Below are 13,197 nucleotides of genomic sequence, written 5' to 3' on the forward strand. Positions count from 1 at the left end.
TGATCCAGATCAGTATCAATATTGACAGACGACTACGAGAAAGAAAGACTGAGAAGATGGGCTCACCATTTTCCAGTCCTTCTCGGATGTTGCCTGCTGACCCTACTCCTATGGAAGTAGGAATGATACGTCCACCTCTGACCCTTTCTGAACGTGCCAGGAGGAAAACCGAACATCTTTGCATGTACTGCGCATCCCCGAATCATCTGGTAAACGATTGTCCTCTTGTCCGCAGAAAAGAGGGTGAGTGTTCAAATGTCTTGCTAGGGGGACTCACAACTTCCTTTCCTAATCCTTATCTTTTTGTTCAATTAACATTGCAGTGGGACCAAACTAGGATCACCACCAAGGCTATGATTGACACAGGATCTTGTGGAAACTACATTGACATTTGTTTTGTTTCCCTTAATAAAATACCTTTTGTTTCAAAACCCAAACCTGTCTCCGTTAGTTTTATTAACGGTACACCTTTATCCTCTGGTCCTATCACCAGTCAGACACAGGCACTTCTTGTAACTGCTGACGAGTCTCATGTGGAGACCACCACCTTTGATGTATTAACTTCGCCACATTTTCCAATCATTTTGGGACTTCCCTGGTTACACATACATCAACCAATCATCGATTGGAAAACAAAAACGTTAGCCTTCTCTTCTCACTATTGCGAGACGACGTGTAACCTCCCCACACATGATAGGATCCTGTCTGTACTGCCAGATGACATTATTCCTAAGTGTTATCAAGATTTATCGGAGGTTTTCCTCGAGAAAAACGCTCAAATGTTACCTCCTCACAGGGACTATGATTGTTGTATCGATCTGCTCCCTAATAGCAAGTTGCCTTACGGACATGTATATCCTCTCTCACAGGATGAACTCTCTCACCTTAAAGAGTATCTGGATGAAAACTTGGCAAAAGGATTCATCCGACCTTCTACTTCCTCCACTGCTGCTGGGCTTTGTCAGCAATAAGGACTCTAGCCTTAGGCCTATCATTGATTTCAGACAATTAAATGCCATCACAATAAAGGATCGTTATCCCTTACCTCTTATTCCTGAACTTATCGAACAGGTGCGTGGGGCTTCTTTCTTTTCAAAATTGGACCTAAAAGGGGCATACAATTTAATTTGAATCCGTAAAGGGGATGAATGGAAGACGGCATTCAGAACCAGATACGGACTGTTTGAGTACCTTGTAATGCCATTTGGGCTATGTAATGCCCCCGCAGCCTTCCAACGTTTTATAAACGAGATTTTCCGAGACTTGCTTGATGTTTGTGTGGTAGTATATTTGGACGATATACTTATCTATTCTCATTCCTTACCTGAGCACATAAAACATGCGAGACTTGTGTTGTCAAGACTACTTGCACATAACTTATATGTTAAATCAAAGAAATGTCTCTTTCATAAAGAGGAGGTACTATTCCTAGGATATATTATATCTAAAAGTGGAATCAAAATGGACATGAGCAAAATATCCTGCATTCTGGATTGGCCTGTGCCAACCACTCGCAAAGCATTACAAAGGTTCCTAGGATTCTCTAATTACTATAGGAAATTCATTAAAAACTTCTCTGCGATTGTGAAACCTCTCACACAACTTACAAGCATGAAGAGACCATTTAATTGGTCAAAGGAAGCAAATGGAGCATTCTCTCTGCTGAAATCAAGCTTTAATACTGCCCCCATACTATGCCATCCAGACCCATCCCTTCAATACATCTTGGAGGTAGATGCGTCTAATATGGCAGTAGGAGCAGTTCTCTCACAACGACCAACAAACACCTCACCTCTTCACCCAGTTGCTTTCTTTTCAAAGTCATTAAGTAGCCCTGAGGTGAACTACCCAGTAGGTGAGAAGGAGTTATTAGCCATAAAACTGGCATTAGAGAATTGGAGACATCTACTTGAGGGCACTCAATTGCCAATTCTGATATATAATGATCACAAAAACCTCCAATACCTTCAGACTAATAGAACTCTTTCCCACCGGCAGGTACGGTGGTCGTTATTCTTTCTGAGATTTAATTTTTTAGTAACTTACACGCCCGCAGACAAAAAAAAAAAAAAAGCGGATGCACTCTCACGACTAGCCGAGAAAGATTGCACTGAGGTTCCCTCAGTTCCTATAATACCACTTGAACGTATTATCGGAGTCGTTCTCTCACTGAAGGAGGAGATTTTGCACAGCATAGGGTTGGATTCACCTCCACCACAACTAACTACTGACGCAGAAGGCTTCCTCTACTACAACGATAAATTATACATACCCCCTACTATGCGAACCAAGATCTTAGAATTGTCGCATGATGTACCTATGGCAGGACATATGGGTATGACTAAAACTCTCAATCTACTCACTAGGCAATTTTGGTGGCCAGACATGAAGACAACCGTAAAAAAGTTCGTTTCATCTTGTGATATCTGTGCAAGGTCTAAAATTGACAACACGAAACCATCAGGATTACTTTGTAGTTTACCGATACCCCAGGTTCCGTGGGAAGTGGTATCCTTGGATTTCATAGTGGAACTACCACCTTCCAAAGGATTCAACACCATCTTGGTATCAGTGGACCATCTGACCAAGATGGCACATTTCACCCCTATCCGAAAACTACCTTCATCCAAACAAACAGCAGAATTACTTGTGAAACATGTCTTTAAGTTACATGGTATTCCAAAAACACTGCTGTCTGACCGTGGTTCACAATTCATCTCAAAATTTTGGCTAGCTCTATGTCAGATACTGCAAATAGAGCGTAACCTTACTTCTGCCTACCACCCTCAGACCAACGGACAGACAGAGAGAGTTAACCAGTGCATTGAACAGTACCTGCGTTGCTATACTTCGTATCTACAGGACGATTGGGCAGATCTCCTCCCACTGGCGGAATTCGCCTATAACAACGCTACTCATAGCACTACTAAGCAAAGTCCGTTTTACCTGAATTATGGGTTTCATCCCACACTCCTTCCTCCACGTATCTTACCATCAAGTAATCCAGTAGCATCTGATTATCTTGCCCAGTTAAAGGATTTTCTGGGATTACTCAACAATACAATATCTCATGCTCATAGCCAACAAAAAAAATACTACGACCTCCGTAGGAAACCCTCTCCCCAATATGCCATTGGGGATCTTGTTTGGCTTTCTACAAAAAATCTGAGACTAAAGATCCCTAGTAAAAAACTTGGACCTCTATTTCTGGGACCTTTTCCAATAGAGAAGCTTATTGGAAAAGCTGCAGTACAACTCACATTGCCAGTAGACCTCAAGATACATCCTGTCTTCCATGTGTCTCTACTGAAGCCCCATGTTCCTAACCAAGGAATAAGGCCTACTATCTCACCTCCACCTCCTGTACAAGTGGAGGGTGGAGAAGAATTTGAGATAAAAGAAATTTTGGATTCCCGTTTCAATAGAAGAAGACTCCAGTATCTTGTACGATGGAAGAATTATGGGCCCCAAGATGACACCTGGCTGGATACCTCCGATATCCATGCCCCTAGACTGATTCGCAATTTCCACTCGAAATATCCGGAAAAAACAGTTCTAGAGGCCTTCCGGAGCCGGCCTTAAGGGGGGGGTACTGTAATGTTCCGGTACCTATGGTACCCTTGTTCCTATATTTCTCCTCTCTTTGCGTCCCATCTTGTATATACAAAAGACGCATACACCTTTAAGACCGGATGACATCACTGCCGAGCGCCGCTATGAGCGGCTATTTCAATCGCCGGTTTGCTCTCACTCATCGCTCGTTCAAACCCACATGTTCATCGCACCTACACCTGAGAAGTCGGAGCTGCTGACATACCTTCCTTGCTGAACTAAGCCGGAAACCTCGCTGGTGATCCGTATCCCGCTACGGGATCACCCCTCTCCTCTGGACATTGTATTTCCTAACCTATCTAAGTGATAAGTACCCCGCAGGGGATTCTTACTAACCAATCTCCTACTGTCATCTACTGCAATTACCAAGACTATCTGTATCTATCTATTCACTATCATCTGCATAAGACTGTTAGCTCTTGGGACTACCTTGAACTATCCTTGCACTAGGTTACTCTGTCTAAAGTATACTCCATCTGTGTCCTCTTACCATCTGCACTATACTTGACATCAGAACCTATCTGCTTACCATCACCTGCAACTCTCCTATACTACTTCTAGTGCTCACCATACAATAGCCTGTCTCTCATCTATATATCCTCATATACTCTATCCCTCCATTAAACATCTATTAATATATATATAGTATATAACAGGCTGTACACGGTGATGAAGTCCTGAGAGTTGGATATGTTGTTCAACAGATTCTCTACAAGGCTACTGAGTGTAATAATTCTGCAGCTGTAAATCCATCCGCAAACAAAAACGCATGAACGTTACACCTATAGGCCTTAAGCAGATATATCCACTTCGTCTCAAGTCTAGAGACCTCCCTCCTAATGTGGCAACCCCTCCAATGCGGTTGTAAAACATCTATGACCATAAATGAAGTACCTCCCGGGTCCTTAGCATGTCTCTGGTCAAAGTGTTTTGACAGTGAGTGTTTCGGAAACCCTTTCCTAATGTTAGCCACATGTTCGTTCATCAGCACCTGGAAGGGGCGGATGGTGCGGCCCACATAATGGAGGCCACGAGAACTTGTGATGACGTACACCACATTCTTGGTGCTACACGTGGCAAAGTGTTCTATCCCATATGATTTGCCAGTAACGTTAGAAGAGAAGCTAGTATATTTTCTACCCTTAAGACTATTGAGTTTGCAAACAGAACAACGTCTACAAGGGTAAAAGCCCTTCATCTGGAAGATACACAAGAATCCGGCAGGCCTATTATTAGTGGCTTGGATTCAGTGACTTCCCGTGTGGGAAAATATGTGGACAATTTCCTTCAGCCACTTGTGTCCAATATGCCCTCTTATTTGAAGGACACCACACAAGTGATCAACATTCTGAAGCAAATTGTGTGGGAACAGGGATGTCTCTTGGTTACGGCCGATGTCACGTCCCTCTATACTGTCATCTTTCACTCAGATGGTATGGAAGCTGTCAGCCACTACTTATCTAGGGATTCTTTTTTACCAGTTACTAAGCAGGATTTTATTTTGCGTTTGTTAAATTTTGCCATGAAGCACAATTATTGTTGGTATGGGGGCCATTATTACCTCCAACAGAGGGGTGTTGCCATGGGGGCGAAATTTGCGCCCTCCATGGCTAACCTTTTTATGACCAAATGGGAGGATGATGTCTATTCGGGGAATTTTCCTGAGCTCCTCCTTTGGAGGCATTATATAGACGACGTCATCCTCCTATGGAGGGGAGATCTCTCCTCTTTGGACACCTTCATGTGTGCCCTCAATACCAACAATAGAGGCATAGAACTAAAATATGAGTCCAGTGAGATTGAGATCAGTTTTCTGGACTTACGTATTAGAGTGGAGGGAAACGAATTGATTACTTCCACACACTTCAAGGAAACTGACCGCAATGGTTATATCCATTTGGACAGTTGCCACAATCGCCCTTGGCTCAAAGGGGTGCCCAAGAGCCAATTTAGGCATATTAGGAGGAACTGTTGCAAATTGGAGGATTATTGGAGTGAGGTGGAACTTTTGAAAGCACGTTTCTCCTCTAGGGGTTACAGTTTGGAGGAATTGGATTCCATTGCTACTGAAGTGGGTTTGTTAGATCGAGAACACATTTTGAATCCTTCCTCTAGACCGATGGTCTCTGATGACCCCCCTAGGAGACCTATGGCTCCTCCTAAGTTTACTTTTTTCACTAATTACTCTTCACAACATTTTATGGTGAAAAAACTTTTGAGGAAACATTGGGGTGTTCTGAGGAGCGACAGGATTTTGGGTCCTCTTTTGCCAGAGACCCCTGCGATTACTTATAAGGGTTTGCCCCCTTTAAGACTTTCTATCACTAGTAGTATTGTTGACCCCTCCCGTAAGCCCATTCTGTTTTTCCAGATGAAGGGCTTTTACCCTTGTAGACGTTGTTCTGTTTGCAAACTCAATAGTCTTAAGGGTAGAAATTATACTAGCTTCTCTTCTAACGTTACTGGCAAATCATATGAAATAGAACACTTTGCCACGTGTAGCACCAAGAATGTGGTGTACCTCATCACATGTTCTTGTGGCCTCCATTATGTGGGCCGCACCATCCGTCCCTTCCAGGTGCAGATGAACGAACATGTGGCTAACATTAAGAAAGGGTTTCCGAAACACTCACTGTCAAAACACTTTGACCAGAGACATGCTAAGGACCCGGGAGGTACTTCATTTATGGTCATAGATGTTTTACAACCGCATTGGAGGGGTTGCCACGTTAGGAGGGAGGTCTCTAGACTTGAGACGAAGTGGATATATCTGCTCAAGGCCTATAGGCTGTTCGGTCTCAACATAGAGTGGGATGTCAACGCCTTCATCAACAACAGTTGATTTGGCTTATAAGAATGTTTCTCTTCCCCCACTTATAGGTTCCAAATTTATTGCCTCATTAGGTGGTTTTCACATAAATTTTTCCTGCTGTTTATTATATATTTTAGCATTTAAACTAAATAAGGAATGGTTGCCCTTAATTGGAGTATGCTGAGCTCATTTTATGCTATTATGAATTTTAAGTACATCATATGTGTATTATTTGGTTTATGTAATTATTGTCTGTATTTTTGATAATTATATGTTTGTTAAGGTGACACTAATCTGCAGTGACATTCCGTTTTTCGGGCGTGTCGGTATACATTTACTATTATTAATTTTGATTTAATTTACAAAAGTCAGTTATACTGGCTCATTTCTTAGTGACCGTTTGAATATGGTCATTGTTGTTGTTTTTGAGTCTTTTTTATGCCAGGACCGTATGCTATATGAGGCCGGGTGGTCTATTTTCCTCTGTATGGTCCTAACTATGTAACTATGTAACTTCCGGGTCCGGCGGTGTTTGCGCTTCAGCTGTGAAGCGCTGACGTCACTTCCGGGGGTGTGTTACTAGGCCGGAAGTTAGGCGTCTACATCGGTCTCTTACTTCCGGGTCCGGCGGTGCGTTGCGCTTCGGCTGTGAGGCGCTAGCGTCACTTCTGGGGCGTGCCATTACGCCGGATGGGCCACGATCACATCTGTTTCCGGCCTATTGCATTGTTTGCATCTCAGCTATGGGGCGCCAGCAGCACTTCCTGTGCGGGTGGTCATGACAGGAAGTGTCAGCTGTATCCTATTATCTTATCTCCGATTTTTCATATAACTACAGGCGTGACGGGACGCTGGCTACGCCCCCTTGATAACGTCTATGGACGAAAAGCTTCGGGAGGTGCCGTATCCACGTCTCTCGTTACGCCCGAACATTGGAATTGCCTGCCCTGCGCCTTGGTGTCATCTATCTTGCTATTGGCTCATTATGTTCACCTCAGGGTGAGTGCATGTCCTTTCCTATTTTAATAAATTAGGTTTTAAGCAGTATTATGCTATGGGCTTGTTTCGTTTTGTATCCTATGCTAACTATGGTGAAAGAGGATCCAGCCCATTCCAGCTGATTTGGAACCTATCCCTGGTGGTCTCCTCCCTTTTGGGCGAGTACGTTTGAAGTCTACTGGAGCTGTCTTGCAGGATATAGGTGGTAGTAGTCCTAAACTACTCACTGCTTTATTCCTTCCATCCTCTGGTAAGAGGCGTCATGTGGTGGAGGGTTTCACGGAGTGTTTTGTGTCATCCTAACACACACCAGGGTGTATATCTTCAAAGAGCATCACATTTATGAACTAAAATTGTTTGCTTGAACGTATAGAGGACTTTGCATCTCTCGTCATGATTGTTGATGTTTCCTTGTGTCCAGAGCTTATCAACTGTCTAGTCAAATGAGGTATAAGAAACCGAAGACAGCTCCTGGTCAGTCTGGTCATTTAAGGAGTCACCAACAGATAAGGACAAATGGTGAATAAAGCTGAAGTGTTTAAGCTCTTTTTTATGGACTACTCCTAGGGGGGAGGTCCTAAAATGCAAAAAGGGGGGTGAAACAAAAGGGCCTGCATTTTTAAGTTGCCACCTCCTTTCCCAACTTTCCCTTCACCACTTCATGAAATTGCTCAACTGATTTTAAATTGTCGGCAATATTACAACCCGTACTCGTAAAAGAAGAGAGGGTAAAACCATTTTGAAAATCATCAATTAGCAGGGAAGCCATCTGCCCGTTTGGATACTCCTGAAGCCAAGGGAGCATTTTTTGCAAATTCCCCAGGGTTACTGCCTTTGTGAAGGTTGTCTTTGGATGTGGAATTTGAAGCTTGTAACTTCCGAAAACATTTGGAAATTGGGTGTGCCCCAGAACAAAAGGCACATTCATGCCTATATTTACAAGAATTTAACCACCGACATTGATTGACGTTAAATGCAAAGCATATGCCTTTTCTATAAACATTCCTGGAAGGATGAACATGAGCATTGGTAGGTTGACGTACCATGGGTTGTCTCTGTGGCAGAAATCAGTTCAGCCAAAAAGGCCCATGTTCTTAGTACCCTAAGTAAGAGAAGGCTGAACTGCCAATTTTTGACGGAAAGCTTCATCATACCACAGCAGTGCGGACCGTGCAAAGTGATGAGCGTGGCTACTCCATGCAGCGTGTTTCCCCCTTTTACAGGCATCAACTGGGAATGGAGTTTTGACAACATATGGGACATTTACAGTATATGCACCCTATTGTGCCTGTTATCCAATGTAGCAGTTTGACATGGTGAAAGGTTTACTTTAAACCATTGATTTGTGAGAGAATTTGCATTAGGACAAAAACAATTACACAGTCATATTGTTATGTTATTTTTATTACCATTTGAGAAGCAAAATATGAGAGCGCTTTTCATTGGCTACATCCAGTATCTGAAGGTGCATAATAAGGACACGAAAGTTTAACTGCACTAACTACTGCCTAACCACTTAAGGACCAGGCCTATTTCAGACGCTTGTTGTTTACTTAGAACCCCCAAACATTATATATATAATTTTTTTTTTTTTAGCAGAGACCCTAGAGAATAAAATGAAGATCGTTGCAATACTTTGTCACACCGTATTTCCGCAGGTCTTACAAAAGCAATTTTTTTTTTTGGAAAAAAATGGATTTTTGTAAGATCTTACCGTAAAATCCTTTTCTCTTAAGCTCATTGACAGACGTAGTCTTCTTGATTCTCAAGAGCTGGGTTATGTTGTCTCCGCAGGAGTAGGAGTAGGAGTAGGACTAGGCAGAAAGACAAAACGTTCTGGCTCCACCTTAGGGGCAGTCCCTGAGGGTATATCCTCCCTCTCTCTGCTACAGGGAATCAGTTCTGTTCTAAAGCAGTAACAGAGAATTTAACCCAACCCAACTCAATGATAGAGGGGCGGGTACTACGTCTGTCAATGAGCTAAGAGAAAAGGATTTTACGGTAAGATCTTACAAAAATCAATTTTTCTCTATCGCTCATTGACAGACGTAGTCTTCTTGATTCTCAAGAGCTGGGACATCCAAAAGCAGTGCCACAAATGAGGGGTGGGATTGACAAAAATCAAAATCCAATCTAGAAGGCCCAACCGGTGCCAAACTAGAAGTTTTAAAGGCTCATTATAAACAAAGAATGAGACTCAAAAGAAAAATTTCCAACGGAAAAAAAACCCTCGAGGCAGACCACTGGTCTCCTCAAATGGCGGCCTGCAAAACCTTGCGGCCAAACACGGCATCAGATGATGCCATTACATCAACTTTATAATGTTTTGTAAAGGTATGCACCGACGACCAGGTAGCCGCCTTGCACACCTGGACCACTGACGCCTGATGGCGAAAGGCCCATGACGCACTAGGCGCCCGAGTTTTTTCATTGATTTTTCATTGATTTCTTTATTGATATTTTGATTGCACTATTGTGTACATTTCAATTTTTTTTCATCTAGCACTTTGTGATTTAGACATTACTATACCATTACACAGCGCCTCAAAATGAATTTATTCATCTTGGGTTTGCTATCTGTAAGTAAATAGTTCTTTAGAATTTTCTACCATTTTTGGTTATTCCTCCTTTTGTTCCTTCACACTTTAATGCCAGATTTATAAAGATTAAATAGTGAATTTAATCTGATTCATGTTAATTGCTTAATATTTGGCATTTGTCTTCGATGTAAATGACAGTTTTTTTAGAAATCTTACAAACATAACCTTTCCATATAACGACTCACATTGAATTTCCAAAGCTCTTTTCTGCCATCTGCTGATCAAATGATATACAATGCACTGAAAAACATTTATTGAATACAGAACAAATAAAATACAGCAGGCTTAGCACAGCTTGGCTACTTAAATTTACACACTTTTTTTTTTTTGCATAAGGCCATTGCTGGTAATGTATAACAGACTGGGAAACTGTGTCACAGATATGAACTACCATCACACGGTATATGTCTGTATTCAGAGCCATGCATCACTCCTGAATGGATGTTTACCCAAGGATGTGCATGATGATTGGTGAAAATTTGTGCAGCTGTCAGCATGCGCAGGAAACGCGTTGGGTGAGAACTTACATTCTGACGTCACACCGCCGTTTCCGAGTCTCGGATCAGCAGCCATCACTGAAAGTTCAGTTGCAGTTGGCTTATATATGCCACATAGATTTTATATTTGAATTTTAATGGAGAAACTCATGTAAAAAATACTACACTATATATTATCACCCGGACTCTGTGTGGTGAGCTCCTTTTAACCAGAGCTCCCTCTGGCTGTACGTTATGCACTTTGAAGAGTGATTGGTGGATCCCTGGATGCTGGAATGTTGTGTAATGCTATTGATTACTAACCTTCTAGTGAGTGCATAGTGGGGAAGGGTGGCTGCCTTTACACACACACACGTGAACTTTAATGGCATCCCAGTCTTAGTCCATAGGGTTCAATATTGAGTTGGCCCACCCTTTTGCGGTTATAACAGCTTCAACTCTTCTGGGAAGGCTGTCCAAAACGTTTAGTTTAGGAATGAGTCTATGGGAATGTTTGACCATTCTTCCAGAAGTGCATCTGTGAGGTCAGGCACTGATGTTGGATGAGAAGGCCTGATTTGCAGGTGTTGAGATCAGGACTCTATGCAGGCCGGTCAAACTCCTCCACCCTACTCCACCGCCAGTGAAACAAAGTTAAACGTGCCCAAATAAATATTCCTCCAGGTGCTCAGTGATCCACCTTCATGCTGATTGATAGATAATGGCCGCTTACCAAAAGGCTGTGGTCATGCAGTATGATAGGATATTCCTCCACACACAAACAAGCTCAATACCAAACTCTGATCCACTTCACGGCTCCAATAGTGGGAGCATATATTCAGTGCAACGGGTTCACTCAACAATAGATATGGTCCCATATGCAGAGAAAGGAGGAACTAATAGTGCATTACCTTCAAACAAATCAGTTTATTACAAATATTTTGCATTTCCATCCATCAAATAATTTTGAGACTTTCAAGGATAAAAGATATGCATGGCCGCCTGCAGTGCGGACCGTGCAAAGTGATGAGCGTGGCTACTCCATGCAGCGTGTTTCCCCCTTTTACAGGCATCAACTGGGAATGGAGTTTTGACAACATATGGGACATTTACAGTATATGCACCCTATTGTGCCTGTTATCCAATGTAGCAGTTTGACATGGTGAAAGGTTTACTTTAAACCATTGATTTGTGAGAGAATTTGCATTAGGACAAAAACAATTACACAGTCATATTGTTATGTTATTTTTATTACCATTTGAGAAGCAAAATATGAGAGCGCTTTTCATTGGCTACATCCAGTATCTGAAGGTGCATAATAAGGACACGAAAGTTTAACTGCACTAACTACTGCCTAACCACTTAAGGACCAGGCCTATTTCAGACGCTTGTTGTTTACTTAGAACCCCCAAACATTATATATATAATTTTTTTTTTTTTAGCAGAGACCCTAGAGAATAAAATGAAGATCGTTGCAATACTTTGTCACACCGTATTTCCGCAGGTCTTACAAAAGCAATTTTTTTTTTTGGAAAAAAATGGATTTTTGTAAGATCTTACCGTAAAATCCTTTTCTCTTAAGCTCATTGACAGACGTAGTCTTCTTGATTCTCAAGAGCTGGGTTATGTTGTCTCCGCAGGAGTAGGAGTAGGAGTAGGACTAGGCAGAAAGACAAAACGTTCTGGCTCCACCTTAGGGGCAGTCCCTGAGGGTATATCCTCCCTCTCTCTGCTACAGGGAATCAGTTCTGTTCTAAAGCAGTAACAGAGAATTTAACCCAACCCAACTCAATGATAGAGGGGCGGGTACTACGTCTGTCAATGAGCTTAAGAGAAAAGGATTTTACGGTAAGATCTTACAAAAATCAATTTTTCTCTATCGCTCATTGACAGACGTAGTCTTCTTGATTCTCAAGAGCTGGGACATCCAAAAGCAGTGCCACAAATGAGGGGTGGGATTGACAAAAATCAAAATCCAATCTAGAAGGCCCAACCGGTGCCAAACTAGAAGTTTTAAAGGCTCATTATAAACAAAGAATGAGACTCAAAAGAAAAATTTCCAACGGAAAAAAAACCCTCGAGGCAGACCACTGGTCTCCTCAAATGGCGGCCTGCAAAACCTTGCGGCCAAACACGGCATCAGATGATGCCATTACATCAACTTTATAATGTTTTGTAAAGGTATGCACCGACGACCAGGTAGCCGCCTTGCACACCTGGACCACTGACGCCTGATGGCGAAAGGCCCATGACGCACTAGGCGCCCGAGTGGAGTGCGCCTTAACAGGGAACGGGGGCTCCCGACCCTTAATAGAATAAGCCTGTACCACCGTCTGTCTGATCCATTTGGAAATGGTCGCGGCAGATGCAGGCAACCCCTTTTTGGGTCCATCCGGGATCACAAAAAGTGAATCCGTCTTGCGAAACGAGTCTGTCGTTTTTAAGTATACCCTGATCGCCCGGACCACATCCAAGGAGTGTAAAGCAAACTCCCGAGGATGACTGGGCTTAGGACACAGGGAAGGTAATACAATTTCTTCATTCAGATGAAATTCTGAAACCACTTTTGGTAGGAAGGATGGATTCGGACGAAGAACCACCTTATCTCTATGAACCACCAGATATGGGGAACGACAAGATAATGCGGCCAGTTCTGACACCCTGCGTGCAGAAGTAATAGCCACCAAGAAGGCCACCT

This window comes from Pelophylax lessonae (genome assembly GCF_965119305.1).
Source record: "Pelophylax lessonae genome assembly, chromosome: 5".
Lineage (NCBI taxonomy): Eukaryota > Metazoa > Chordata > Amphibia > Anura > Ranidae > Pelophylax > Pelophylax lessonae.